General features: G+C 42.2%; 1 long non-coding RNA gene across 1 annotated transcript in view; it reads right to left on the reverse strand.

Annotated features, from left to right (window-relative positions):
- LOC129151647 (uncharacterized) overlaps window positions 1–21942 on the reverse strand; it is a 101803-nt gene that overhangs the window by 63307 nt on the left and 16554 nt on the right. The window contains exon 2 of the long non-coding RNA XR_008558303.1: window positions 5912–6013. This is a non-coding gene — a long non-coding RNA (uncharacterized LOC129151647). The remainder of the gene's footprint in view (window positions 1–5911; window positions 6014–21942) is intronic.

The following is a 21942-nucleotide window of genomic DNA, read 5'->3' on the forward strand; positions in this document are numbered from 1 at the left end:
AAAATGACTGTGGAACCACCTTGACCACTGTTTACAGTCTTCTTGAGACTGTCAACTTGGTAAGCTTGCTCCCACTCCCAGACCAAGGCATGGCCATAAGATACCAGTTAGTCCAATCAATTAGATCACTCCTTCTCCTCCTCTTTTAAAGACCTCCATGCTTCCACCACCACCTAGAGCTTTTTCTCTTTTCCATCTATACTTACTCCCAAGTTAATCTCAATCAATCTCATGGCTTTAAATACCATTTATATGAATTTAAATATATAGCTTTAAATACCATTCTCCAGTACATACATCTCCCCTGAACCCCAGATTGCTTACTTGCATGTCCATCTGCCTACTCCTGATACTCCTACCTGGTCTCACCCTTAACACCCAAACCAAGCTCCCGATCCCAGCAAACTTGCTATTTCCTGCAGTCTTTTCCATCTTTAAAACTGCTCAGGCTAAAACACCTGGGAGTCACTTTTGCATCTCTTTCTCTCAGGCCCTACATCCTGGCTGCCATCAAATTTTGACAACCCTTTCTTCAAAAGAGATCCTGAACCTGATCACTTCTCATCATCACCTCCACTGAGGTCATTCTGGCCCAAGCCCAAATCATCTCCCATCTGCATGATTGCATGAGCTTTCTCATTGGTGATCTTGATTTAGTGTTTGGCCCTCTTCAGTATATTCTCATCATGAAGGATATGAAAAACTGTAAAGGTCTTTTAGCTGATTGATTTCAATTTTCACGAAGAGAGAGAGAGAGAGAGAGAGAGAGAGAGAGAGAGAGAGAGAGAGAATGGATATATACCAGAACATTAGCAATGGTTCTAACTAGAGGAATGGTGATTATTTGTATTTTCTTATTAAAGCCTTCCTGAGTTTTTACAAATTTTGTAGTTAATAAACAGAATTATCAATAATAAAGGAATAACACCATTCCTTTGGAATTTGAAAAAACAAAAATATTAAAGAGGTATGAGAAGAATCTTAAAATTGTTGTGTCCTTTGGTGAAGCCTCCCTACTAGTAGAAAGTCACGGGAGCTTAAATGAGATCCTCACCTTCAGACACTCCTTTCTTTCTGGGAAGCACCACAGCGCTGGCACAGGGAAGGAGAAGAAATAAAGGGGAACAAACTACAGATCAGTGCTTCACAAGTGACACTCGGAAAACACTGCAACAGAATCGCCAGGGGCATTTGATAAAAATGAAAATTCCTGCCTAGCCAACATGGCTCAGTGGTTGAGCATCAACCTATGAACCAGGAGGTCACGGTTCAATTCCCAGTCTGGGCATATGCCCAGGTTGCAGCTCAATTCCCAGTGTGTGGCATGCAGAAGGCAGCTGATCAATGATTCCCATCATTAATGTTTCTACCTCTCTCTCCCTCTCCCTTCTTCTTTGAAATCAATAAATATTTTTTTCAATGAATATTCCTGGCCGCCATCCCAAATCTGCTATACCAGTCTCTCTGAGTGTCAGGCCCAGGAATCTGTACCGAGCAAATTCTCCCAATAAATCTGCTGCCCACTGAAGTCCAACAGCCACTGGAAAGGCGAAGGAAGCTGCTTAAAGCTTTTGAAGATGGACCAAGCCTCTGCTTGAATGATTTCAACTGAATAATAGTTTCACTCAGTAGAGAGGGGAAAATTCAATCAGTTCAGAACCATCACCAGGTTTCCACTCTGCCTTCCATTGTGTAGACACACTGTGCATCATATACCAGTACCATCACATCTGCCATCCCAACCTCAATAAATCCACCAGCCAGTTTTTGGAAAATACAGTGGAGTCTTCTTTAGAAAAGCATATTTGATATGTTTCAGTAACTGATAATTAAACCATTCCCATAACAAGACTATCATCAGTGAAAGCCAGATTTAACCCACTTAGCCCTAAACATATTTGTTAGTCCTCTTCCCAGTGTTTTAAAAGCCAAAAACCTTAATGCTTACCTTGTCTTGTCCATATTTTCACCAGACATTTTCCAGCTAGAATAAATTACTCTCCAGACTATTCAATGCCTTGTTCCCCAGATATGCCACGTACATTCCCACCTCTGTGCCTTCTTCCCCAGATATACCACATACATTCCCACCCCTGAATGTATGTGTCTCCCCTGAATGGTCCTGCCCTCTCTCCTCTGCTTTCCTAGATCCTCTCCTTCAAGCTCATGCCAATTAAGATTTAGTAACCCAGAAGAGAAATCCAGTGACAGTGGCTTAACCCAAGAGGCATTTGGTTTTCCTGCCCAAGAAGTTCAGAGGTGCACCTTCCAGGGCTGGTTCAGTTGTGCAAGGATTCATTGAAGGCCCAGGACCCTCCCTCCTCCTATTCCATCTTGCTTTACATATAGCTTTTGTCCTGTAGGTTGTAAAATGGCCAATCCCACCTCTGAGCATCACAAGAGCATCAGATGGAGGAAATGGGCAAAGGCAAGTCTTTGAGGCTATGTAAGTCTTCCTGGGAGCCTTGCCTTGTTCAACCTATTGGCCAGGAATATGCAACATTGTTACCCAAGCTGCAAGGGGACTAATATTTTTCTGGAGTTTGATCAGTAAGAAAGAATGGGAGAAAGGACACTGGGTAGGCAACTAGCAGTTTCTGCCCCAAATATCATACTTAAATCTTCAACGAAGCCTTTTTGGACTCCTTTTTTCTATAAAGATCTCTCCCGGTGAAAAAAATCCCTCAGCATTTACTCTGGTCTCCTCCCATTTGGAGCCCATCCACAATAATGAATCTGATCAGAGATGTATCTACATACAAAAATAGTAGGCAGAAATTTCTTGATGTGTAAAAAAATATCTTTTTTCAATTTCTTTAACTCAAATTGAGTCTGACTCTTGGCTTCATCACCATATACATCAGTTATGTGAAGAACACTCCTAATTCACACCCAAAGACAAAAGACTTAGTTGTTATTTTGAATCATTCAGCCTGTCACAGTTCCCGCCAACATTCTAATTGTCCAAGCCCTGTCTATTCCAGTGGAGTTTGGAACTCTGTATACAAGTCACACGTGGGCTAAAGAAATTATCATGAAGCTAAGAGTTGTATAGAGCCAGCCTCATTCAGGGCGCTATGCAGTTTTTTACCTCAGATATCTAGTACTGCCAACTGACCAGGAAGTTGGCCCTGCTGCTCTTTGACCACCCCCCCTGGATTTTAGAGGGTCTCAGAGAAATTCCTCCCTGTTCCCTATTGCACACAATTCTTCCCCATCCACTCCACTCTCCAGTGAGCCTGGCCTTTATGAAAAGAGAAGGCAGCTGGTACCGTGGAGTCCATGTCTGCTTTAAGACTTACAGGGAACCAAAGAGGACCTAACTACCATTGCATATCAGGTGAGGGCAAAATACAAGAGGAAAATGAAAATATATCTCTTAATAAAGTTTCGTATGATATCATATGACTTGTGTGCACATCCAGAAAGAAGCTCCCAACCCCCTTAGAAGACACTGTGGTATTCCACACCTAACATGTCTGCAGCATAGTAACTGTTCAATAAATGCACCTGTGGTACTGAACAAGTTACTCAAAACTAAGTTTTGCTCAGTTGCATAAGTGAGAAATGAGGAGTACAGTGTATAAGATGGTGTAGACAGCTATTGACTTGAAACAATGGGTCCTCAAAGCTCATTGTCTCAGACTTGGTTATGTCAAGTAATGTAATTAATAGGAGTTGGAAGTCTTAAATCTAGTGAACAATCATTTAAAGCACTTTGAATGGGGACAAGTCATAAAAACCACAACTGAAATATGAAAACAAATATAGATCAGGCCAATTGTGCAGTGCAGAGAAAAGCATGTGGATTTTAAAAGTCAAAAAGACATGGCTTTAATTCTCAGGCTGTGAAAGTTGGTGAACCTCTCTGATCCTCTGTTTTCTCATTGGTGAAGTAGGGATAAAACCTTCTTGAGCATGTCTAACCAACATGTCACCTAGCTTAGAGAAGGATGAAGTGTCATGGAGATGAGAAGGAGAAAGTGTGTCCAACAAATGCCCATTGCCAAGAATTGGTTGATTCTTCAGGAAATATTTGTTTCCCTTTCTGCTTCTCTTTCTCCAGTGATTTACTCTGACCTTGGGCTCTTTACCAATACATGGTGCTGTCAAAATGACTGCCTTTCAATTCAACGAGCCATCTAATTAATACTTTAAGTGTCAAAACCAGCATTTACTTTTGAGATGAACCTAAGAGTCATCAATGTTATCCTCCTACCTCAGGGCATTTTTCCTTACATGTTCCAGAACCTCATTGAAGTCACCTTCTGTGACATTAAGCTTGGCATCCCCTTCATCAAAACCCTCCTCCTCAAACTCCTCTGTCTCTCTTGGTCACTCTGACTTGAAAAGTAGAGTCATCTGCATTTTCTCCCAGCCCAGGCACAAATCTTGGCACTATTTACTTTCCAAAACCTCGCCTACTTATCTATTCTGTTCATTTTCTCCTGCAGCCTCCTGAGCACTGGTTCTCTTCACCTCACAAGTAGAATGTTGCCAAAGCTTCTAACTGCTTTGCTCATAACAATGCCTGAATTTGCCAGCTATCCTTTCACTGTTTCCAAGTCTTTCCTCAGCAGAGGGAAGGAAAATGGCTCTTATATCTCAGTGGCATCTAGCAAGTGCAAACACATAAGAGTCCCTCAAAAAAGACCTTATTGGATGGCATCATTTTTCGTTCCACGTGAGCTCAGCTGTGCATTGCAGCCGGGGAGCTGCACTCACGTGATTAGAGCAGTGCTTTCCATTTGCACCACATTCTTTCCAGAAGTTTGTTCATTAGGCCACAATCACACCTTCCAAAAATGCATTCTTTTAAAAAGAAGTGTGTCTTTCTTTTATTTGACAAAAAATTCATATAAAGATTTTTTTGGCATTTACTTTGACAAAAAATCTGGTTTAAACTAGTAATGTCTTACTTAACCTCCTGAAAATGTAGTTTCAAGTATATTTTTGCTCTCAGTCATATTACATCCCTTCATTATTAAGTTTTATTGATCCTTTATAAAAACCAAAGTGGTCAATATCTCGTTTCTCTTTATGCAATTGAATAAGCCAATACAATAGCTTCTGTCTAAAATGCTGAGGTTCTCTTTATTTTTAAAAAATGCTTCTAATAGACCTTATATTGAGGTTTCCCTTTTCCATAATCTGAAATATGAAAATGGAATCATTGTTGAAAAAGTCAGGTTCTCCCAAAAATATAGGCAAAACTTCCCTTGTTCTTCTCCTTTTCTTTCTTAATGCTAAGTCTGACCAACCTTGTTATCTACCTCATGTAATGTTTCAGAGAAAAATAAGATGTTTGGGGAAATTTGCTCTGTAAACAGTACACTTTGTGAACAACTTAAAAAAGAGCTTAATGTCTATCCATAAACACCTCCCCTGTGGTTGCAACAGGGGTCATGGTTGTAAACAGTTTATGGTCAATTACTTGATCAACAGTCGTTGAAATAAAAGGTATTCCAGGTTCTCTCTGTGCCTCTGCCCTCCATGCACCCTCCCTTCCCCAGCAGAAAAATACCTTTTAACCAATTGCAGAAGAACTTGTTCACAAATGTTTCTAATTCAGCTAAACATCTTGATAGGAAATATCATAAATTATATGTACAGGCCTGTCAGTACAATTTTCAGCAGGAGTAACATGAGTTCAGTTTGAAATAAAATGAAAACTTCAACCCAATTTCTGAACTTGCTACCTTGAATTTCAATCTAAAACCCACTTGTATAGAGAGTGAAGGCAAATTCTAGTCCTTTCAGATAAAAACCTACCACTGTGAAAGATGCTTAAAGTTTGTTAAACCTATATTTTATACTCTTCTGGGCTCTAGAACAAAATTATGCAAAGGCATAAAAATGTCAAGACAGATAACCAGATCTAGCAAGACCCATGGTATAGTTAAATACTCACTACATTACTGAAGTTCATGCGTGGCTTCCACTTAGGGGTCCTGTGGATTTCCTCATCCTAGCCAATAAGAAGAGGGTCACCAACGGGCAATGGTGTGTGACACTAAATAGAGAGGAAGAGAAGAAAGGAGAGGGGAAAGGAGGTGCTAGATTAGTGCTGATGATCTTGAATGTTAATTGCTTTATAGTTTATTTGCACTCACTAACGGCGTTGTCCCATTATTGTCGGATTGTCTACAAAGAAAACGAGCACATTAACAACTATTTCTAAAGAGCAAATTTACTTGCTAGAAAATCAGTGCAATATAGACACAGGAAATATACACTTGTCTTAGAGCAAGCACACATGTATTCAGCTCCCTTTGTTTAGACATATGGTGAGTAATATTTCCTCCAATTCCCCATTCCCAGAGAATAATCTTATACTTCAGGTAATAATTTTTTTTGTTTTTTAAGATACAATATATGAAGTGTAGAGAAGGTGTAGACTGGCAGATTATGATTATATAAACAAGTTTCTCGATTTTCATTCACAGAGAAACCTATCTTAGAAATCATTTGGGGGGCTATTAAAAGTCTCAGAGTATAACACACACACACAAAAAAAAATTCATTCAGGAAGATTCAGTATAATTAATAGCAAATTTTCTTTCTTTCTTAAAAAGAGCATCATATATTAAGTTCAGAATTCTAGTCCCATAAGTTTAATGTATCAATATAGACAACAGTACAACAAACTTTTAATTTCTCATCCAGATAACAAAGAAAAATAGATATAACCTTAATTACATAGTGTTGCTGCATGTACAGTAGAAGCTCATCAATTAAGAGATACTGGTGTCAAACTGCAGTGGAGGAACTGAAGTGTACTTTAAAATATCTATTGCATCCTGTATAATTCTATTTCTGTGACATTCCAGGAAGGGCAGAACTATATGAACAGAAACACATCCGTCATAGTCAGGGGCCAGGGAGAGGGGGAGGCCAGTGACCACATAGGGACACAGGGGAGCTTCGGGGGTGATGAAATGTCTATATCTTGATTGTGATGGCGATGAAGTGAATAAACACTGTTGTAAAAACTCATCAAACTATAAACTTATGTATGAAAATTTTACCTCAATAAACCTTTTAAAAGTATCTACTGAGAAAACAATTTGCTGAACAGTTATAGTACAAAAATGAGATTATAAAATTAAAAATTACCCAAATTTTTCAAGCAGATTAGAAATAGTGTTTGCATACAAACTTTGACCGACAGAAGAGTTAGGCTATACTGAGATATGCTCCTAACAATGGTTCCTGCGAGAAGGACCTCTGAACAACCAGTGATGGATCTGTTCTCCCTTTGTGCATTAATTGAAGTAAGATCATTTCCATTTAAAATACACTGCAATCAAGTTTAGCTTGTCCCCACTTGCATGAATTAGTGGTGTTTTAGTCTAGGCCAGAGGTTGGCATTTTTTTTCTATTAAGAGCTAGATGGTAAATGTTGCAACTACTCACCAAAGCAGCCATAGAAAATAAAAATAAAAATGAATGAGTGTGGTTGTGTTCTAAGAAGATTTGATTTATGGACACTGAAAAGTGAATTTCACATAATTTTCATGTGTCACGAAATATTATTCTTTTAATACCCTGCAACCACTTAAAAATGTAAAAAACATTTTTAGTTCCTGAGCTACACAGAAACAGGCACCAGGCCATCGTTTATCTACCCCTGGCCTAGGCTATCAGTGATGGTGATACTGGCTTCTTCAAGGTGTGGGTCTCTCATATATTACAAACTCCTTTCTGTTAAAGCTGTCAATACCAAGTGCCACTGCTGTAAAGTCACAGAACTGTGCCTCCCACACACACTGCTCAGATTGCCTTGGCTTAAATATCAGAGAAGATAAAAGGTGAGGAGCCTCTGGAAATATATGGACCATAAAAAAGAAATCCTGCCTGCAATAAAAGGGGTCAGAAGAAAAACAATGAATCCAACTGAGGTTTTTCAGGTTTCCAGACCAATAGTGCCTCAGGAAACCAGGTCTGAGCACCTCAATTTGCCCCTGCCCCCCCACAGTGTAAAGGGTTAAGTCACCTGTTTCTGTAATGAATTGCTAATATTAATATTCTTTCTAACACTGTTTAGCCTGACCATAACTTCTGAACATGTATTTTTAGATATACAGGATGGTTTAATCTTTTGTGTATGTCTTAGTGAGGACAGGAACAAGGGGCATTTATCTGAAACAGATTTGTGATGGGCAAACATTTCCAGCTGCACTAGTACTGTAACATCTACACCCAAATTAGCTCATGAGTCAACATATCTTGTTTGGTTATTACATTTATTGCATCAATTATCTACAAATGAAATGCAGCTGCGTTGTCAGTATCCCCACATTCAAGCATCTGCTTAATGAGCTTGCAAGGTAGAAAAGATCAGGAGCACTTGCTGACAACAATAAAGAGGAAACCCAATCCTCTCACCCCAGACAGACATTGCCCGGCTAAAATTCCTTTCCTTTATGGGCAGTAGTAGTCATATTTTAAGAGACTTTAATCAGGTATTTATCCCAAACACGATAGCAGTACATTCGATTTATTTGCTAAATAGAAATTGGGTAAATCTGGCGTCCAAATCACAGTCATAGCTTTGCCCACACAGCCCAAGGTCACTTGGGTCGTCCTGAGGGAGCAAGGAGGACCCAGGCAGGAGACAAGATCTACTTTTCCAACAACACAATGCCCGGTCTGACGTTTTGATAGAGTCTCTCTAATCTTTTTCACATTTCTTTCTACAGAGCAGGATGGTGGAACCATATGCTCCCAGTTTCCCTGAAAGTTTCTGGGGATTTTTTTTTTTTTCCAAGGGAGATGAAGCTGAAGGCCTGCATCCAGGCAGAGTCAGAGTTGGGAATTGTCTCCATATTTCCACCAGCTGAAAGAATCTCCAAGGATCTCCCCTATTGCCAGTATATATTTTATAGGCACTGGGTAGACACCTGTTTTCAATCCCACCTTCAGATCAGAGCCCTCTAGGAATGGCCTGCGAGTGCAGGCCTGGCCCAGAGAGAAAGGAAGAACTGCCTGCCCAGGGCTGTCTTTTCTGTTTGCTTTGTAAATGATTTCTGAGCCACGTGTGGGAGAAAGGCCTGCCCGGGCTCTCACTTACATCATGTGTGTGGAACTCGAGTCTTGCCATGAGAATGCTATAGAGGCAGACATTTGTTTAAGCCGCTGGTCAGCCAGGGTCTTCCTCATTGCAAATTGATTTGGGCTCATAAACTATAGGAGATTAGTTTTAAGCCCTCACAGTAGACCTTGCTGAGCAGACTCCAGGTGACATGAAAGGCAGAGGAGGGGCAGCAGCCCAGCCCCATGCCCCCTTCCAGATGTGTGGACTCAGAACCCAGGGTGTGGAGATGGATGTCCAGGGCAGCTGGATCACAAAGATGCAACCAGGGTAGGTTCCGCCTAACAGCAGCCACCTGTAGCACCGCCCCCTGCCCCAAGAAAAATGTCACTGGAAACAATAACCTTTCATCCCTAGGTAAAGATGGGATTGTCATTAAGGAGTCAGACTGCCTCCTCTAGTGGGATCTGAACTCTAAAGTACACACTGACAAACTTCTTAGCCACCAAGTCTCTTAGGACCAAGGAATAGGATTTAGGGTACTAATTACCAGAGTTCGAGTAAGCTGGGGTCAAATCTCACTTTGACCACTTTCTAGGTCTTGACTGAGGACATGCCAATTTCAGGATCTCTAAACCAACACAACAATGCTAATTACTTATTGCAGACATTCCATAAACATAGAATCCTAGGGTGCAGTGGAGCTATCAGATTCCCTCCAACCAGACCCCATAAAGTTGGGCCTCCGTGTCCTCCTGTGATATACCGCCCTTTCTCTCTGCTTGCCTCTCAAGCTTTCCTATTGCCAAATCCTGGATTTGACATTCCTGCTCCCCACAGCCAAACTCATCTTCTCACCCTCAGTTAGGTGCCATATTGGAAATACTCAGATAAACCAAATCTGTACATGTCTGAGAATAACTGAAGAGGACGTTTGCCATAGACCAAGAGAACACAAACTCAAATGAACACATAGTTCCAGTCTTCAACCCAAGGTGGAAGGGGACATTGCAAGGAACACAAAGGCCTTCTTGATGAATTGCTTCAGGTCCTGCTATATCATTTTTTAGAGAAGTTAACAAAAAAACAATCAGGGACTATATTTGAGAGTGGTCAAGACAGGAAGACATGTTAATGCTAAAACCTGTGAAGACCATCTTCACCACCTCCAGGCCTTCCTCTAATAATCCTTCCAGGATCTAGAGGAGGCTGTACAGTCACCCAGTGGTATACCAGGGAAGGCCAGGGATGAGATTATTGCAGCCCTGACCTTCCAAATCCTGATGTTAAGCAGCAATGACTGGTTCTGTCACCATTTCTCTGCCCCACTCTTCAAGGTGCTTCAGAACACTTCAGATTTTGTAATACTTTAAGGAAATTTTCCTTTTCTATCCCCAGTCCCTCCCCCTCATTTATCCTCCCACCCCCCACAAGGAAGATGAGGACCAGAGTTTGGGATGTGCCATAGATTGAATGTTTGTGTCCCCCTCCCCCAAATGTATGTGTTGAAACCTAACCCTCAATGTGTTGGCATTTGGAGACAGGGCCTTTGGGATGTGCTTAGGTCATGAGGGTAGGGCCCGCATAATAGAATTAGTGCCCTTGAAAAAGAAACCCCAGGGAATAACAGAAGAAAGACAGATGTCCATGAACCAGAAAGTAGAGCCTCACCAGACACTGAATCTGCCAACACCTTGACCTTGGACTTCCTCTTCAGAACTGTGAGAAATAAATTCCTGTTATTCATAAGCCACCTAGTCTATGGTATTTCTATGTCAGCAACCCAAATGGGCAGACAGGAAGTGATTGGTGAACTTAATCATCACTAGGCCACTATCTGCCTGAGCTTCCCCGTATTCATCTTGGCAAGATTTCATTTTGTTGTTGCAAAAGAAAAAAAAAGTTCCATGCCAGGAGCTCAGTCAAATTGAGGGCCATGACTCTGAAGTATATAATTTGGTTTTCATTGACACCCATGTTAAAGTGCTGGTTAATGATAGCAAAACAACCACATGGTTTATATTCCTGTTCACAAAGCGTTTCACATGTGAGACCCCCAGTGTTTTCCTTCCCATTGTCATCATTTCACAGCATGTGATCCTACTCAACTTTAAAAAAGTTATTTTGCTTTCCATTTGATCTGTCATCATGGAGTTGTTTTCCTTCTCTCTCCCACACCAAAGCCTACCATCTCTCTCTCTCTCTCTCTCTCTCTCTCTCACACTCACACACACACACACACACACACACACACACACACACACACACACACACGGGCCTGCCCTTCAAAAGTCAAAAACAACAAGATCAAAAAGTCGTAAGTGGAGCAGATGTCAAGTGGTCCCCCTGGACTCCTACACTTAACCTCTCCCAGAGATCTGACTGGACCTGACAAGGAACTGAGTTGGTGAGAACAGCAGAATGCTTGGTAAACACAGCACCACCTCTCCTTATAAATCTCCAAAATGAAGGACACTGCAATGATCCTACAGTTGCCATCTGCTCCCAGGGAAATGTATACACAACTGCTTTCCAAAGGGAAACTTTAACTGTGAACATGCTTTGCTAATTGGGGTTGTTTATGACCCAACGTAATAAAATTGGATGTTGCAAACTGGAAGCATTTTCCTTGTTTTCTTTCCTTAGGCCTCCCCCTCTGCCTGCTCTAGAACTATTACCGAAAACCAGGTGTGTGAAATGTCTAAGCAGAAGGTAAGTAATTGGAGACTTTTATCTACCTGACAGAGATATATGGGGAATTTTAAGACCTAATGAGTACAAATGGGAAGGAAATTAGCATGAAGGAACTTTTCCATATCTTACCTCTAAACACAGCATGTATCACTAATTTATCATATTAGACTAAGGCCATTTTGGAATGGCCTGCAAACTCTTTAATACAGTGAAAAAATTGCAAAGCATTTTGAAAGGACTCAAAGCCATCTTCTCAAATTGCAGCTCTTTCCACAACTGGGGGAATATTACCCAAGCTGTATAAATACAAGATGAAAACATGGGAATTTTCTGAGAGAGCTTGGTTGGAACAAGTTTACTAAATATTGACAGTAACCAGAATGATCACATTATATTCCTGTAATCAGATAACTTTTGACTTCAATTGAGTGGCCACTTGGTGACGGAGCAACTATGTTTATAAAGCAAATATAGATTTTGATGTAGCATTGGATAAATCCTCAACTGTCTGAACCAAAGTTCTATGGTCATTAAATAGCACTCAAAGATGCAACTTCCTTGCCTTAAAAAAAATGACTAGAGAATTCACCTTCTATGTGGCTTTAGATTCATGCCCTTTTTAATAAAAAGCATTTTATGGTCATTAATTACATCTTTGTCAGAAACTCCAGGCTGTTTCAAACATTATTTTTTGAACTGGAGTATCACATTCAAGTACACTGCCAGTCCACAGTGAGTTTTACTGCACTTTTACTTCACCTTTCCCCCAGTGTCAAAAGATTCAGGTTGCATATGAGCTGACAAGCATCAGTGATGGAGAGTCTATGGGGGATGATAGACAGTGGGATCTGTAACTTTCAAAGATGTGGGCTGCCATATTTCAGGGGGCAGGCCCCAGTGACAGGTCTGCTTTCACTTATTTGTATATGAATGCTTTGGTTCCAGGGCTTAGTTATGGAGTTTGACATCTCCCATGGTGCTCCACAGAGCCATATCCAAGCAAAAATGTGCCAAACGACAACTTAATCATAACCAGGAGACACAGCATTGCACAGTTGGCCACTGTGGGCACCCCATTCCTGAAACCTAGACTGCCCTCACTTTCGTTTGCAGGAGGCAGAAAGCCAGTCCACATGAGCAGATATAGCAGGGAGGAGGCCACAAAGATGCAGGTTCCAAGTGCAATGGAAAGCTAAGAGCCACCTACACATGAGGACTGCAGGGGACCCAGAGTCCTAGGTTCTGTCCTACTCAGCCAGATTCAAGTTGGGTCAGTCTCTGCTTTTCCCTTAGCCTGATTTGTAAACACTGTAGGCATCGCCACTGATTATGATAACAGCTCCCAGCATGTTCTATCCTCTATGCCTCTGCTCATGCTCAGTCCTCCTGTAATCTTCTTTTCTCTGCATAGCTTTCTACTAAAGTCCAACCCTCACTTCAAGGTTCCAATTCAAATGCTATCTGTCCCATGGGCTTTCTTATCATTATCCAGATGTGGTCTCAGGCCTCATTCTTCTCAGAAATGTACTTAAACCTGACCCAGTTTCCAGTTCCATATTCTGGGCTGGCATGAAGTTTTCCTCTTCATATCCATGAGTTCCTATCACTCATATCCTCCCATTTCACTCTGCTGCCTGTACCCTGCATCCAAAATATCTCCATTCTGTCTCACTAAAGACAGAACACATGACTCAGTCCAAAAAAAAAAAAAGTCTTTATATTAAGCATTTCATAATCTTTGTAGGTATTATTGAAGATTTAGAGAGAAATTATACTGAGAAGCATGCAGCTATGTATTACCTTCTGGCTCCATGTCAAGCTCCCTCTCCCTCCTCACTTCTCTCCCCCTCCCTCTCCCTCTCTCCCACAACCAACAAATGTCTTGCTCTATCCTGAGTAGGGCAATTCATTCAGGACACTTGGCATCTCAGCTTCCACCCACAATGATCTGTCAAGAAATTTCTTTTGAAAAAGTAACAGCACTTACCCTGAATAAAATTCCTCTGAAAATCATTTTTCCCAACAATTAATATTTCTTCCAAATCCCATGCTGCATGCCTATGCCATCAATTCTTATAAATTAGCATATACATAGTCTATTCTGTATCTGAGATTTGTATGTCTTATTCTTTCAATATTTTGAGTGTTCTGGAAAATGCAACCCATGCATATTTTTGTATTCCCTTAAAGTACCTAGCACAGTACCACACAAGATTTTCAAGGATTTCTGGAAGTGTGAAATGTTGCTTCGTTCTTCCAAATAATATCCAATTAGTTAAGTTTCTTGAATTGGCATTCATAGCAAGTAAGCTCAAATACCACCCCCAGTACTCCCCTGTAATTAGAATACCAGTAAATACAATATAGACACACGTGCTTTGGAGAAACTAGTCAAATCTGCCATTAAACACAATAGAGTGTTTTTCCCCAAATAATTCAACTCTCACATGCAATCCAAATATGATTAATGATTATGGTTTAATATTTTATCAACAAATTTGTTTCTTTAAATATGATAAACACATATTTTATGCCTAAAAATGTCAGTATCTGAAGTCTTTATGGATCTATTTCTATTACATGTTGTTTCTGTTGGTTTTCACTAATGATGACTTTTTTCCCTAAAATGTTTAGTAAATCGTAACAGTAAGCTGCTTATTGTCCTGAATGGAAGGAAAGCAGTTTCCTCCAAAAAGCATTTGCATTTGCTTTTCAGAAGCCTTCGAGCAGGGGCACCTACTTCTCTTCTACCACTTTAAATAAAATCTCTATAAGAAAACATAGGTGCCGAAACCGGTTTGGCTCAGTGGATAGAGCGTCGGCCTGCGGACTGAAAGGTCCTAGGTTCAATTCCAGGTCAAGGGCATGTACCTTGGTTGCGGGCACATCCCCAGTAGGGGGTGTGCAAGAGGCAGCTGATCAATGTTTCTCTATCATCGATGTTTCTAACTCTCTATCTCTCTCTCTTCCTCTCTGTAAAAAAAATCAATAAAATCTAAAAAAAAAAAAAAAGAAAACATAGGCATTAAGCTCTTTGACATCAGTCTTGGCAATGATTTTTTGTATCTGACACCAAAATCAAAGGCAACAAAAGAAAAAACAAACAAGAGGATTATATTAAATTATGAAGCTCTGCACATCAAAAGTAACCATGAACAAAATGAAAAGGCAACCTACTGAATGAGAGAAAATATTTTCAAATCATATATCTGATAAGGAGTAGTATTCAAAATACAGGAATAAAAAACAAACAACTCAATAACATAAACAATCTGATATTTAAAATGGGTAGAAGATCTTAATAGACATTTTCCAAAGAATACATACAGATGGCCAATAGATATGTAAAAAGATGCTCAACATCACTAATCATCAGGAAATGCAAATCAGAAACACAATTAGATATCACCTCACACCAGTCAGAATGGCTATTATCAAAAAAAATAACAAGTGTCACCAAGGATGTGGAGAAAGGGAACCCTTGTGCATTATTGATGTGAATGCAAATTGGTGTAGCCAGTATGGATAACAGCATGGGGTTTCCTTGAAAAATTAAAAACAGAACTACCAATCCTAGCCAGTGTAACTCGGTTTATCAGAGCATAGTCCTATACATCAATTCCCAGTCAGGACACATACCCAGGTTGCAGGTTCAATACCCGGTTGGGACACAGGTGGGAGGCAACCAATCAATGAGTCTCTCTCACATGGATGTTTCTCTCTCGCATGGATGCTCCTCTCTCTCTCTCTCTCTCTCTCTCTCTCTCTCTCTCTCTCTCTCTCTCTCTCTTCTCTCTCTCTCTCTCTCTCCCTTCTTCTCTCTAAAATGAATTTTAAAAAAATATTACTACCATATAATCTAGCAATTCCACTTCTGGGCATTTATTTAAAAAAAACATTAACTTGAAAGATATCTGCACCCCCACAGCATTATTTATAACTAGAGGCCCAGTGCATGACATTCATGAACTGGGGGGTCCCTCAGCCCAGCTTGCGCCCTCTCACAGTCCCGGACCCCTCAGGGGATGTGCGACTGCTGGTTTAGGCCCAGTTGGACATCCCCCGAGGGGTCCTTAGCACTGCCGCGGAGGCGGGAAAGGCTCCTGCCACCGCCGCTGCGCTTGCTAGCCGTGAGCCTCTGTGGCAGTGCTAAGGAGCAGCAAGCCTGGCTTCTGGCTGAGTGGCACTCCCCGTGTGGGAGCTCACTGACCACCAGGGGGCAGCTCCTGCATTGAGCATCTGCCCCCTGGTGGTCAGTGCACACCATAGCAACCAGTCATTCCACCATTTGGTCGATTTGCATATTAGCCTTTTATTATATAGACTAACCAAGATACGAAACAATATAAGTCTCCATCAATAGATGAATGGATAAAGAAGATGTGGTACAATATATGTACTATAAAATGAAGGAAATTTTGCCATTTGCAAAAAACATGGATGGACTTGGAGAGAATTACGGTAAGTGAAGTTAGAGAGAGAAAGACAAATACCTTATGATCTCACTTGTATATGGAAAGGAAAAGAAAGCTTGTAGATACAGAACATATTGGTGGTTGCCAGAGTGGAGAGGTGAATGAAATGGGTGAAGGGGGGAAGAGAGGCTCTGAAGAAAGGCTTTATCAGTTATAAAATAAGTAAGTCATGGGGATGTACTGTACAACATGGTGACTATAGTTAATAATACTGTACTGCATATTCAAAAGTTTGCTGGCAAGCAACTGGAGAATGGACATCCTATGACTACAATATTTAGAAGGACCCCACCCTTCATCTTACATTGAGGCTTCATAATGGTGCTAAGAAAAGAGAGAACTCATACACCTCTCCCAACAAGAACAGGCATAGAGAAAGAAGAGTAAGCTGGCTGTCCTGAAACACTATAACGGGGGTGAGAATGTCAAAATCAGGGGCCATTGCTAAAGTGCCCTTCAGATGAATGTGCTGCTCAAGATTTTATGGTCAGTGCTCTGACAGACACTTTGTGGCAAGGATGGTCAGACCTACTGCTTCAATAAGCCAGAAAGCAAATCATTGAACATGGGTTAATAAAAGATATGAACTCAAAAGAAGGCAATCTCATCCCCGGTAGGGGGTGTGCAGGAGGCAGCTGGTCGATGTTTCTCTCTCATTGATGTTTCTAGCTCTCTATCCTTCTCCCTTCCTCTCTGTAAAAAATCAATAAAATATATATATTTAAAAAAAAAAAAAAAAAAAAAAAGAAGGCAATCTTAACACTTATCAACACTTTGCTCTACCTAAATGATAATCCAGATTTGCTGGACTGAGCTGATCACAATATGGCTCCAGCTCACCTATCCCACTACTCCCTTATATAAACCCCCTAGCACCCTCATATAACCTCATTACTGGGCCCCAGGAACATGCTCTTCTCACCTTCATTTAGTGCTCATTTTCCTCCCATCTGATATGCAATTCTGTTCTTCTTTATCCTGTCTAAATTCTTCCCAGCTACCAAGGTTAAGTGAGAGTCCCATTTCCTGCATGAAGCCTTTCTCAATTATACCAGTACAGTTGTTGTTAGTGGCTAGACATGGGAAGACTGAGGCAAAGACCAAGAGGGAAACTCTAGATCAAGCATGTCAAACTCAAAGGCTAACACGGGCCAAATAAATAAGGCTTGTTTATGTGGGGCACAAAAAAACAAAAGCTTTAATTTTCATAGAAACGTAGGATTATTTCGATAGAGACATGCTGAATATAAAGGGCTGAAACAAATGAGTAATCGTTAACATAAAATAATAGGACATTTTAATAAAAATTAATATTTTTTCTTGAACATTAACTTACCAGACACTGAATAACTGCACAAATTAATAAGCATAATGCAAATAAACCTATTTTTCTTGTTCTCCAAAAGCAAAATATTTCCTGTTGTGTACACCAAACAAGTCAGTACAAGACTAATGACGTGGCAATCAGCTGCTAAAATATTCGCTGCTAGTATTAGTGGGGAGAAATGGTGCGCCTGCACATTAAGGCGAGTAAGGGAATGAATGCAACACGATTATAGTAATCAGTCATTAGCGAATGTTGTAGTTCATTATTAACAATTATATATAACACGATATTGTAAAAATCAAATTACAAAATTTTTATTAAAACGTTATATTAGCTGGGCCACAAGTTTGACATGCTTGCTCTAGATCTATGAAAGTAGCAAGGCAACACAAAAAGAAGAAAAACTGCCCAATTCAAATTTTCCAGTAAATCTATGTCTTACTCCCCAGCTAAGCATTTTTCTTAATCATTTTTATCCATGGACTGCTGCCTAAATTTTGTGTCTTGCAATTGCTTACTTAGGTTATGAATATCCATATTTGATTTCTGAGTACTCAACCTCTGCCTGCATTCTCTGAATGTCTGCTCTCTGGTCTACCCACTAGGCTAAAATCTAACTTTCCCAGTCAGTCCAATATTAACAGTTCATATAGAAGCAGAAATTTGGCCCCTATATATATTACAGAAAAATCCACAAGCTTAAGCCCTATCTGACCAACTAGATTATAAATTCTTTGAAGACAGATCTTTCTTTATGTCCTCCACAGTTTTTAGACAGTATAATGATAATGAGGACATTTATAATACAATATAAAACATTTGTGTTCTTGCCATGTTCCTGACACTAGACTAAGAGCTTTATAAGCATTACCTATTTAATTCCCATAGCAAACTTTTGCAGTATTATTATATGTTTTCTATATGAAATAAGAAAACTGCCCCAAGGGAAAACAATGTTAGTAAGACATTTAAATCTAGTCTAAACATTTGCAATGTTTTCTTTCAGGTTCTCAAGGACAATATATGCAATGCTATAACATTTTAGCTCCTCTTCTTGATAATTTTAGGAAATTATCAGAGTGCCAGAAGCAGAAATATTACTCTTGCTTAGAATTTTCAAATTTTCTGAAACAGGATACTGCAGAAACATCCTAAGCCCCAGAATACAATAAAAATACGTCTCTAGCCATGTAGGTCTCCTTATAGATCATATATGTATTGTTTAAGATTCCATTACTATAGTAAGAACTTTTCCTTGCTATTAAAAATGAAAAAAGCCCGGGTGAGACCATGTGTCCCAGGATCCGGGTGAGGCCTCGTGCACCTAGGCCCGGGTGAGCCCAAGTGGCCCTGGGTCTGGGAGAGGCCAAGCGTCCCTGGGTCCGGGTGAGACCATGCGTCCCTGGATCCGGATGAGGCCTCGTGCACCTAGGCCCGGGTGAGCCCAAGTGGCCCTGGGTCTGGGAGAGGCCAAGCGTCCCTGGGTCCGGGTGAGACCATGTGTCCCTGGATCCGGATGGGGCCTCGTGCACCTAGGCCCGGGCGAGGCCACGTGCCCCTGGGTCTGGGAGAGGCTAAGCGTCCCTGGGTCCGGGTGAGACCATGTGTCCCTGGATCTGGGTGAGGCCTCGTGCACCTAGGCCCGGGTGAGCCCAAGTGGCCCTGGGTCTGGGAGTGGCCAAACGTTCCTGGGTCTGGGTGAGACCATGTGTCCCTGGATCCGGGTGAGGCCTCGTGCACCTAGGCCCGGGTGAGCCCAAGTGGCCCTGGGTCGGGGAGAGGCCAAGCGTCCCTGGGTCCGGGTGAGACCATGTGTCCCTGGATCCGGGTGAGGCCTCGTGCACCTAGGCCTGGGTGAGCCCAAGTGGCCCTGGGTCGGGGAGAGGCCAAGCGTCCCTGGGTCCGGGTGAGACCATGTGTCCCAGGATCCGGGTGAGGCCTCGTGCACCTAGGCCCGGGTGAGCCCAAGTGGCCCTGGGTCTGGGAGAGGCCAAGCGTCCCTGGGTCCGGGTGAGACCATGCGTCCCTGGATCCGGATGAGGCCTCGTGCACCTAGGCCCGGGTGAGCCCAAGTGGCCCTGGGTCTGGGAGAGGCCAAGCGTCCCTGGGTCCGGGTGAGACCATGTGTCCCTGGATCCGGATGAGGCCGCGTGCACCTAGGCCCGGGTGAGGCCACGTGCCCCTGGGTCTGGGAGAGGCTAAGCGTCCCTGGGTCCGGGTGAGACCATGTGTCCCTGGATCTGGGTGAGGCCTCGTGCACCTAGGCCCGGGTGAGCCCAAGTGGCCCTGGGTCTGGGAGTGGCCAAACGTTCCTGGGTCTGGGTGAGACCATGTGTCCCTGGATCCGGGTGAGGCCTCGTGAACCTAGGCCCGGGTGAGGCCACGTGCCCCTGGGTCTGGGAGAGGCCAAGCGTCCCTGGGTCCGGGTGAGACCATGCATCCCTGGATCCGGGTGAGGCCTCGTGCACCTAGGCCCGGGTGAGCCCAAGTGGCCCTGGGTCTGGGAGAGGCCAAGCGTCCCTGGGTCCGGGAGAGACCATGTGTCCCTGGATCCAGGTGAGGCCTTGTGCAACTAAGCCCGGGTGAGGCCACGTGCCCCTGGGTCTGGGAGAGGCCAAGCGTCCCTGGGTACGGGTGAAGCCAGATCCTGAGTCCGGGTGAGGCCGTGCGCCCCCGGATCCATCCGGGTGAGGCTGGGTCCCAGGCCCGGGTGAGACCACGGGCCCCTGGGTATGGGTGAGGCCACGTGCCCCTTAGTCCGGGTGACGCCGTGCCCCTGGGTTCGGCCGAGACCAAACCAGAGGGAGTCAGACCTCCGTTACCACCATTTGTCCACCATCCAGAGCTGAGGGGTCAGTGCTGACATGTACACATAAGGAACTACTGGACATCGAAATTGGGTCTCAAAAGAACTGTTGGTCCAGGGGGAAGCTCGCTACAGATTGATTCATTTGCCTGTCAGCATAAATATTATTGCTCGTCTCACATTCAGTTCTTATTAGTATATATCTAGTGACATATGATCTCGTTCATCTAGAGGAAATGATGAACAACATAGACTGAGGAACAAGAACAGAACCAGAAGCAAGGAGGCATCGATCGGACTATCGGGGCTCAGAGGGAGGATAGGGGAGGGTAGGGGGAGGGTGGGGGGGAGGGGGAGAGTTCAACCAAAGGACCTGTATGCATGCATATAAGCCTATCCAACGGTTAAGTTCAACAGGGGATTGGGGCATGCGTGGGGAGAGGGGTGGGATGGGAATGGGGGGATGAGGACAAATATGTGACACCTTAATCAATAAAGAAATTAAAAAAAAAATAAAAAATAAAATTAGTTGTAGAATTGGGAAATGAAGGCTAAGTACAGAAAAAATAAAATGATAAAAGCAAAAAAAAAAAAAATGAAAAAAGCAAGTTTATGAGAAAGTACATTCTCTTTTTCTAGCTAACAGTCTCCTGATTGTTGAACCTAAAAAGTTAGTTTCTAGATCTGTACTTCCCCTCACATAAATATTACACAAGCTAAAATCATAACATTATGATGCCAAAGAAAAACATTGTAAAAGTATGCAACACTTCATTAGGTTGCTTTTCTGGCAGAGAGAGCCAAAATATCTGTTTGATAAGAAAGTGATAGCTCTCAGCAATGAAAATGCAATCTGGTCTGTGAAGACAGATAACTCCTGCCCTAGAAAGAACTGGACTGCCTACTTACCTACAATACTCATATATCCTTGGCAAATCATGGTCTCCTTAGGACTTGGAAAAACCATTCTTTATGTCCAGCATGAACCTTGGGAAAATTGAGGGGTGGGGAACATCCCTCTAGCTAACCAGTCCAATGAAATCAACAATAGTGACTATCACAGCCCCACAGTGACACTGGCTTTGCACTTGATGTTAACTATATAATAGTTGTTCTTTACTACTGCCAGAGGGGCTATTGTCCTCATATGATTTCACTTAAGATGAAGATTTCTTCCAGGTACTTCTAGAGATAAAGCCAGTAAATCCTGGAAAATATCACTATCAAGTTATTATAGCAGTTAGAAAGACCAACAAAAAAAGTTCCAGAATCAAAGATGAACAGCAATTGCAGAGGGCACATGGCCCTGGCCCACGACATCACCCCAGAATGCAAGATACGTGTGTTTAGTGTTCAGGTGACTGCTGGAGACACTGAGTCATATTTGGAGGAATGAGCTCAGACCTGGTCTAGGATATAATCATAATCCTCTTCATACTCACGAGGAAATGGTGGTGGTGGGGGGGGGGGGTAATGAGTAAAATCTGAGTAAAGTTATATCAACAAAAAACAAGCTGGATTTTATTCTCTAAGTTCTCACTAAGTTAAAACTCACCAAAGCAATTTACTAGTAGGTAAACTCAAACCCCAATTTTAGTAGTAGATA

The sequence above is a fragment of the Eptesicus fuscus genome, chromosome 15, assembly GCF_027574615.1.
Source record: "Eptesicus fuscus isolate TK198812 chromosome 15, DD_ASM_mEF_20220401, whole genome shotgun sequence".
Classification (NCBI taxonomy): Eukaryota; Metazoa; Chordata; class Mammalia; order Chiroptera; family Vespertilionidae; genus Eptesicus; species Eptesicus fuscus.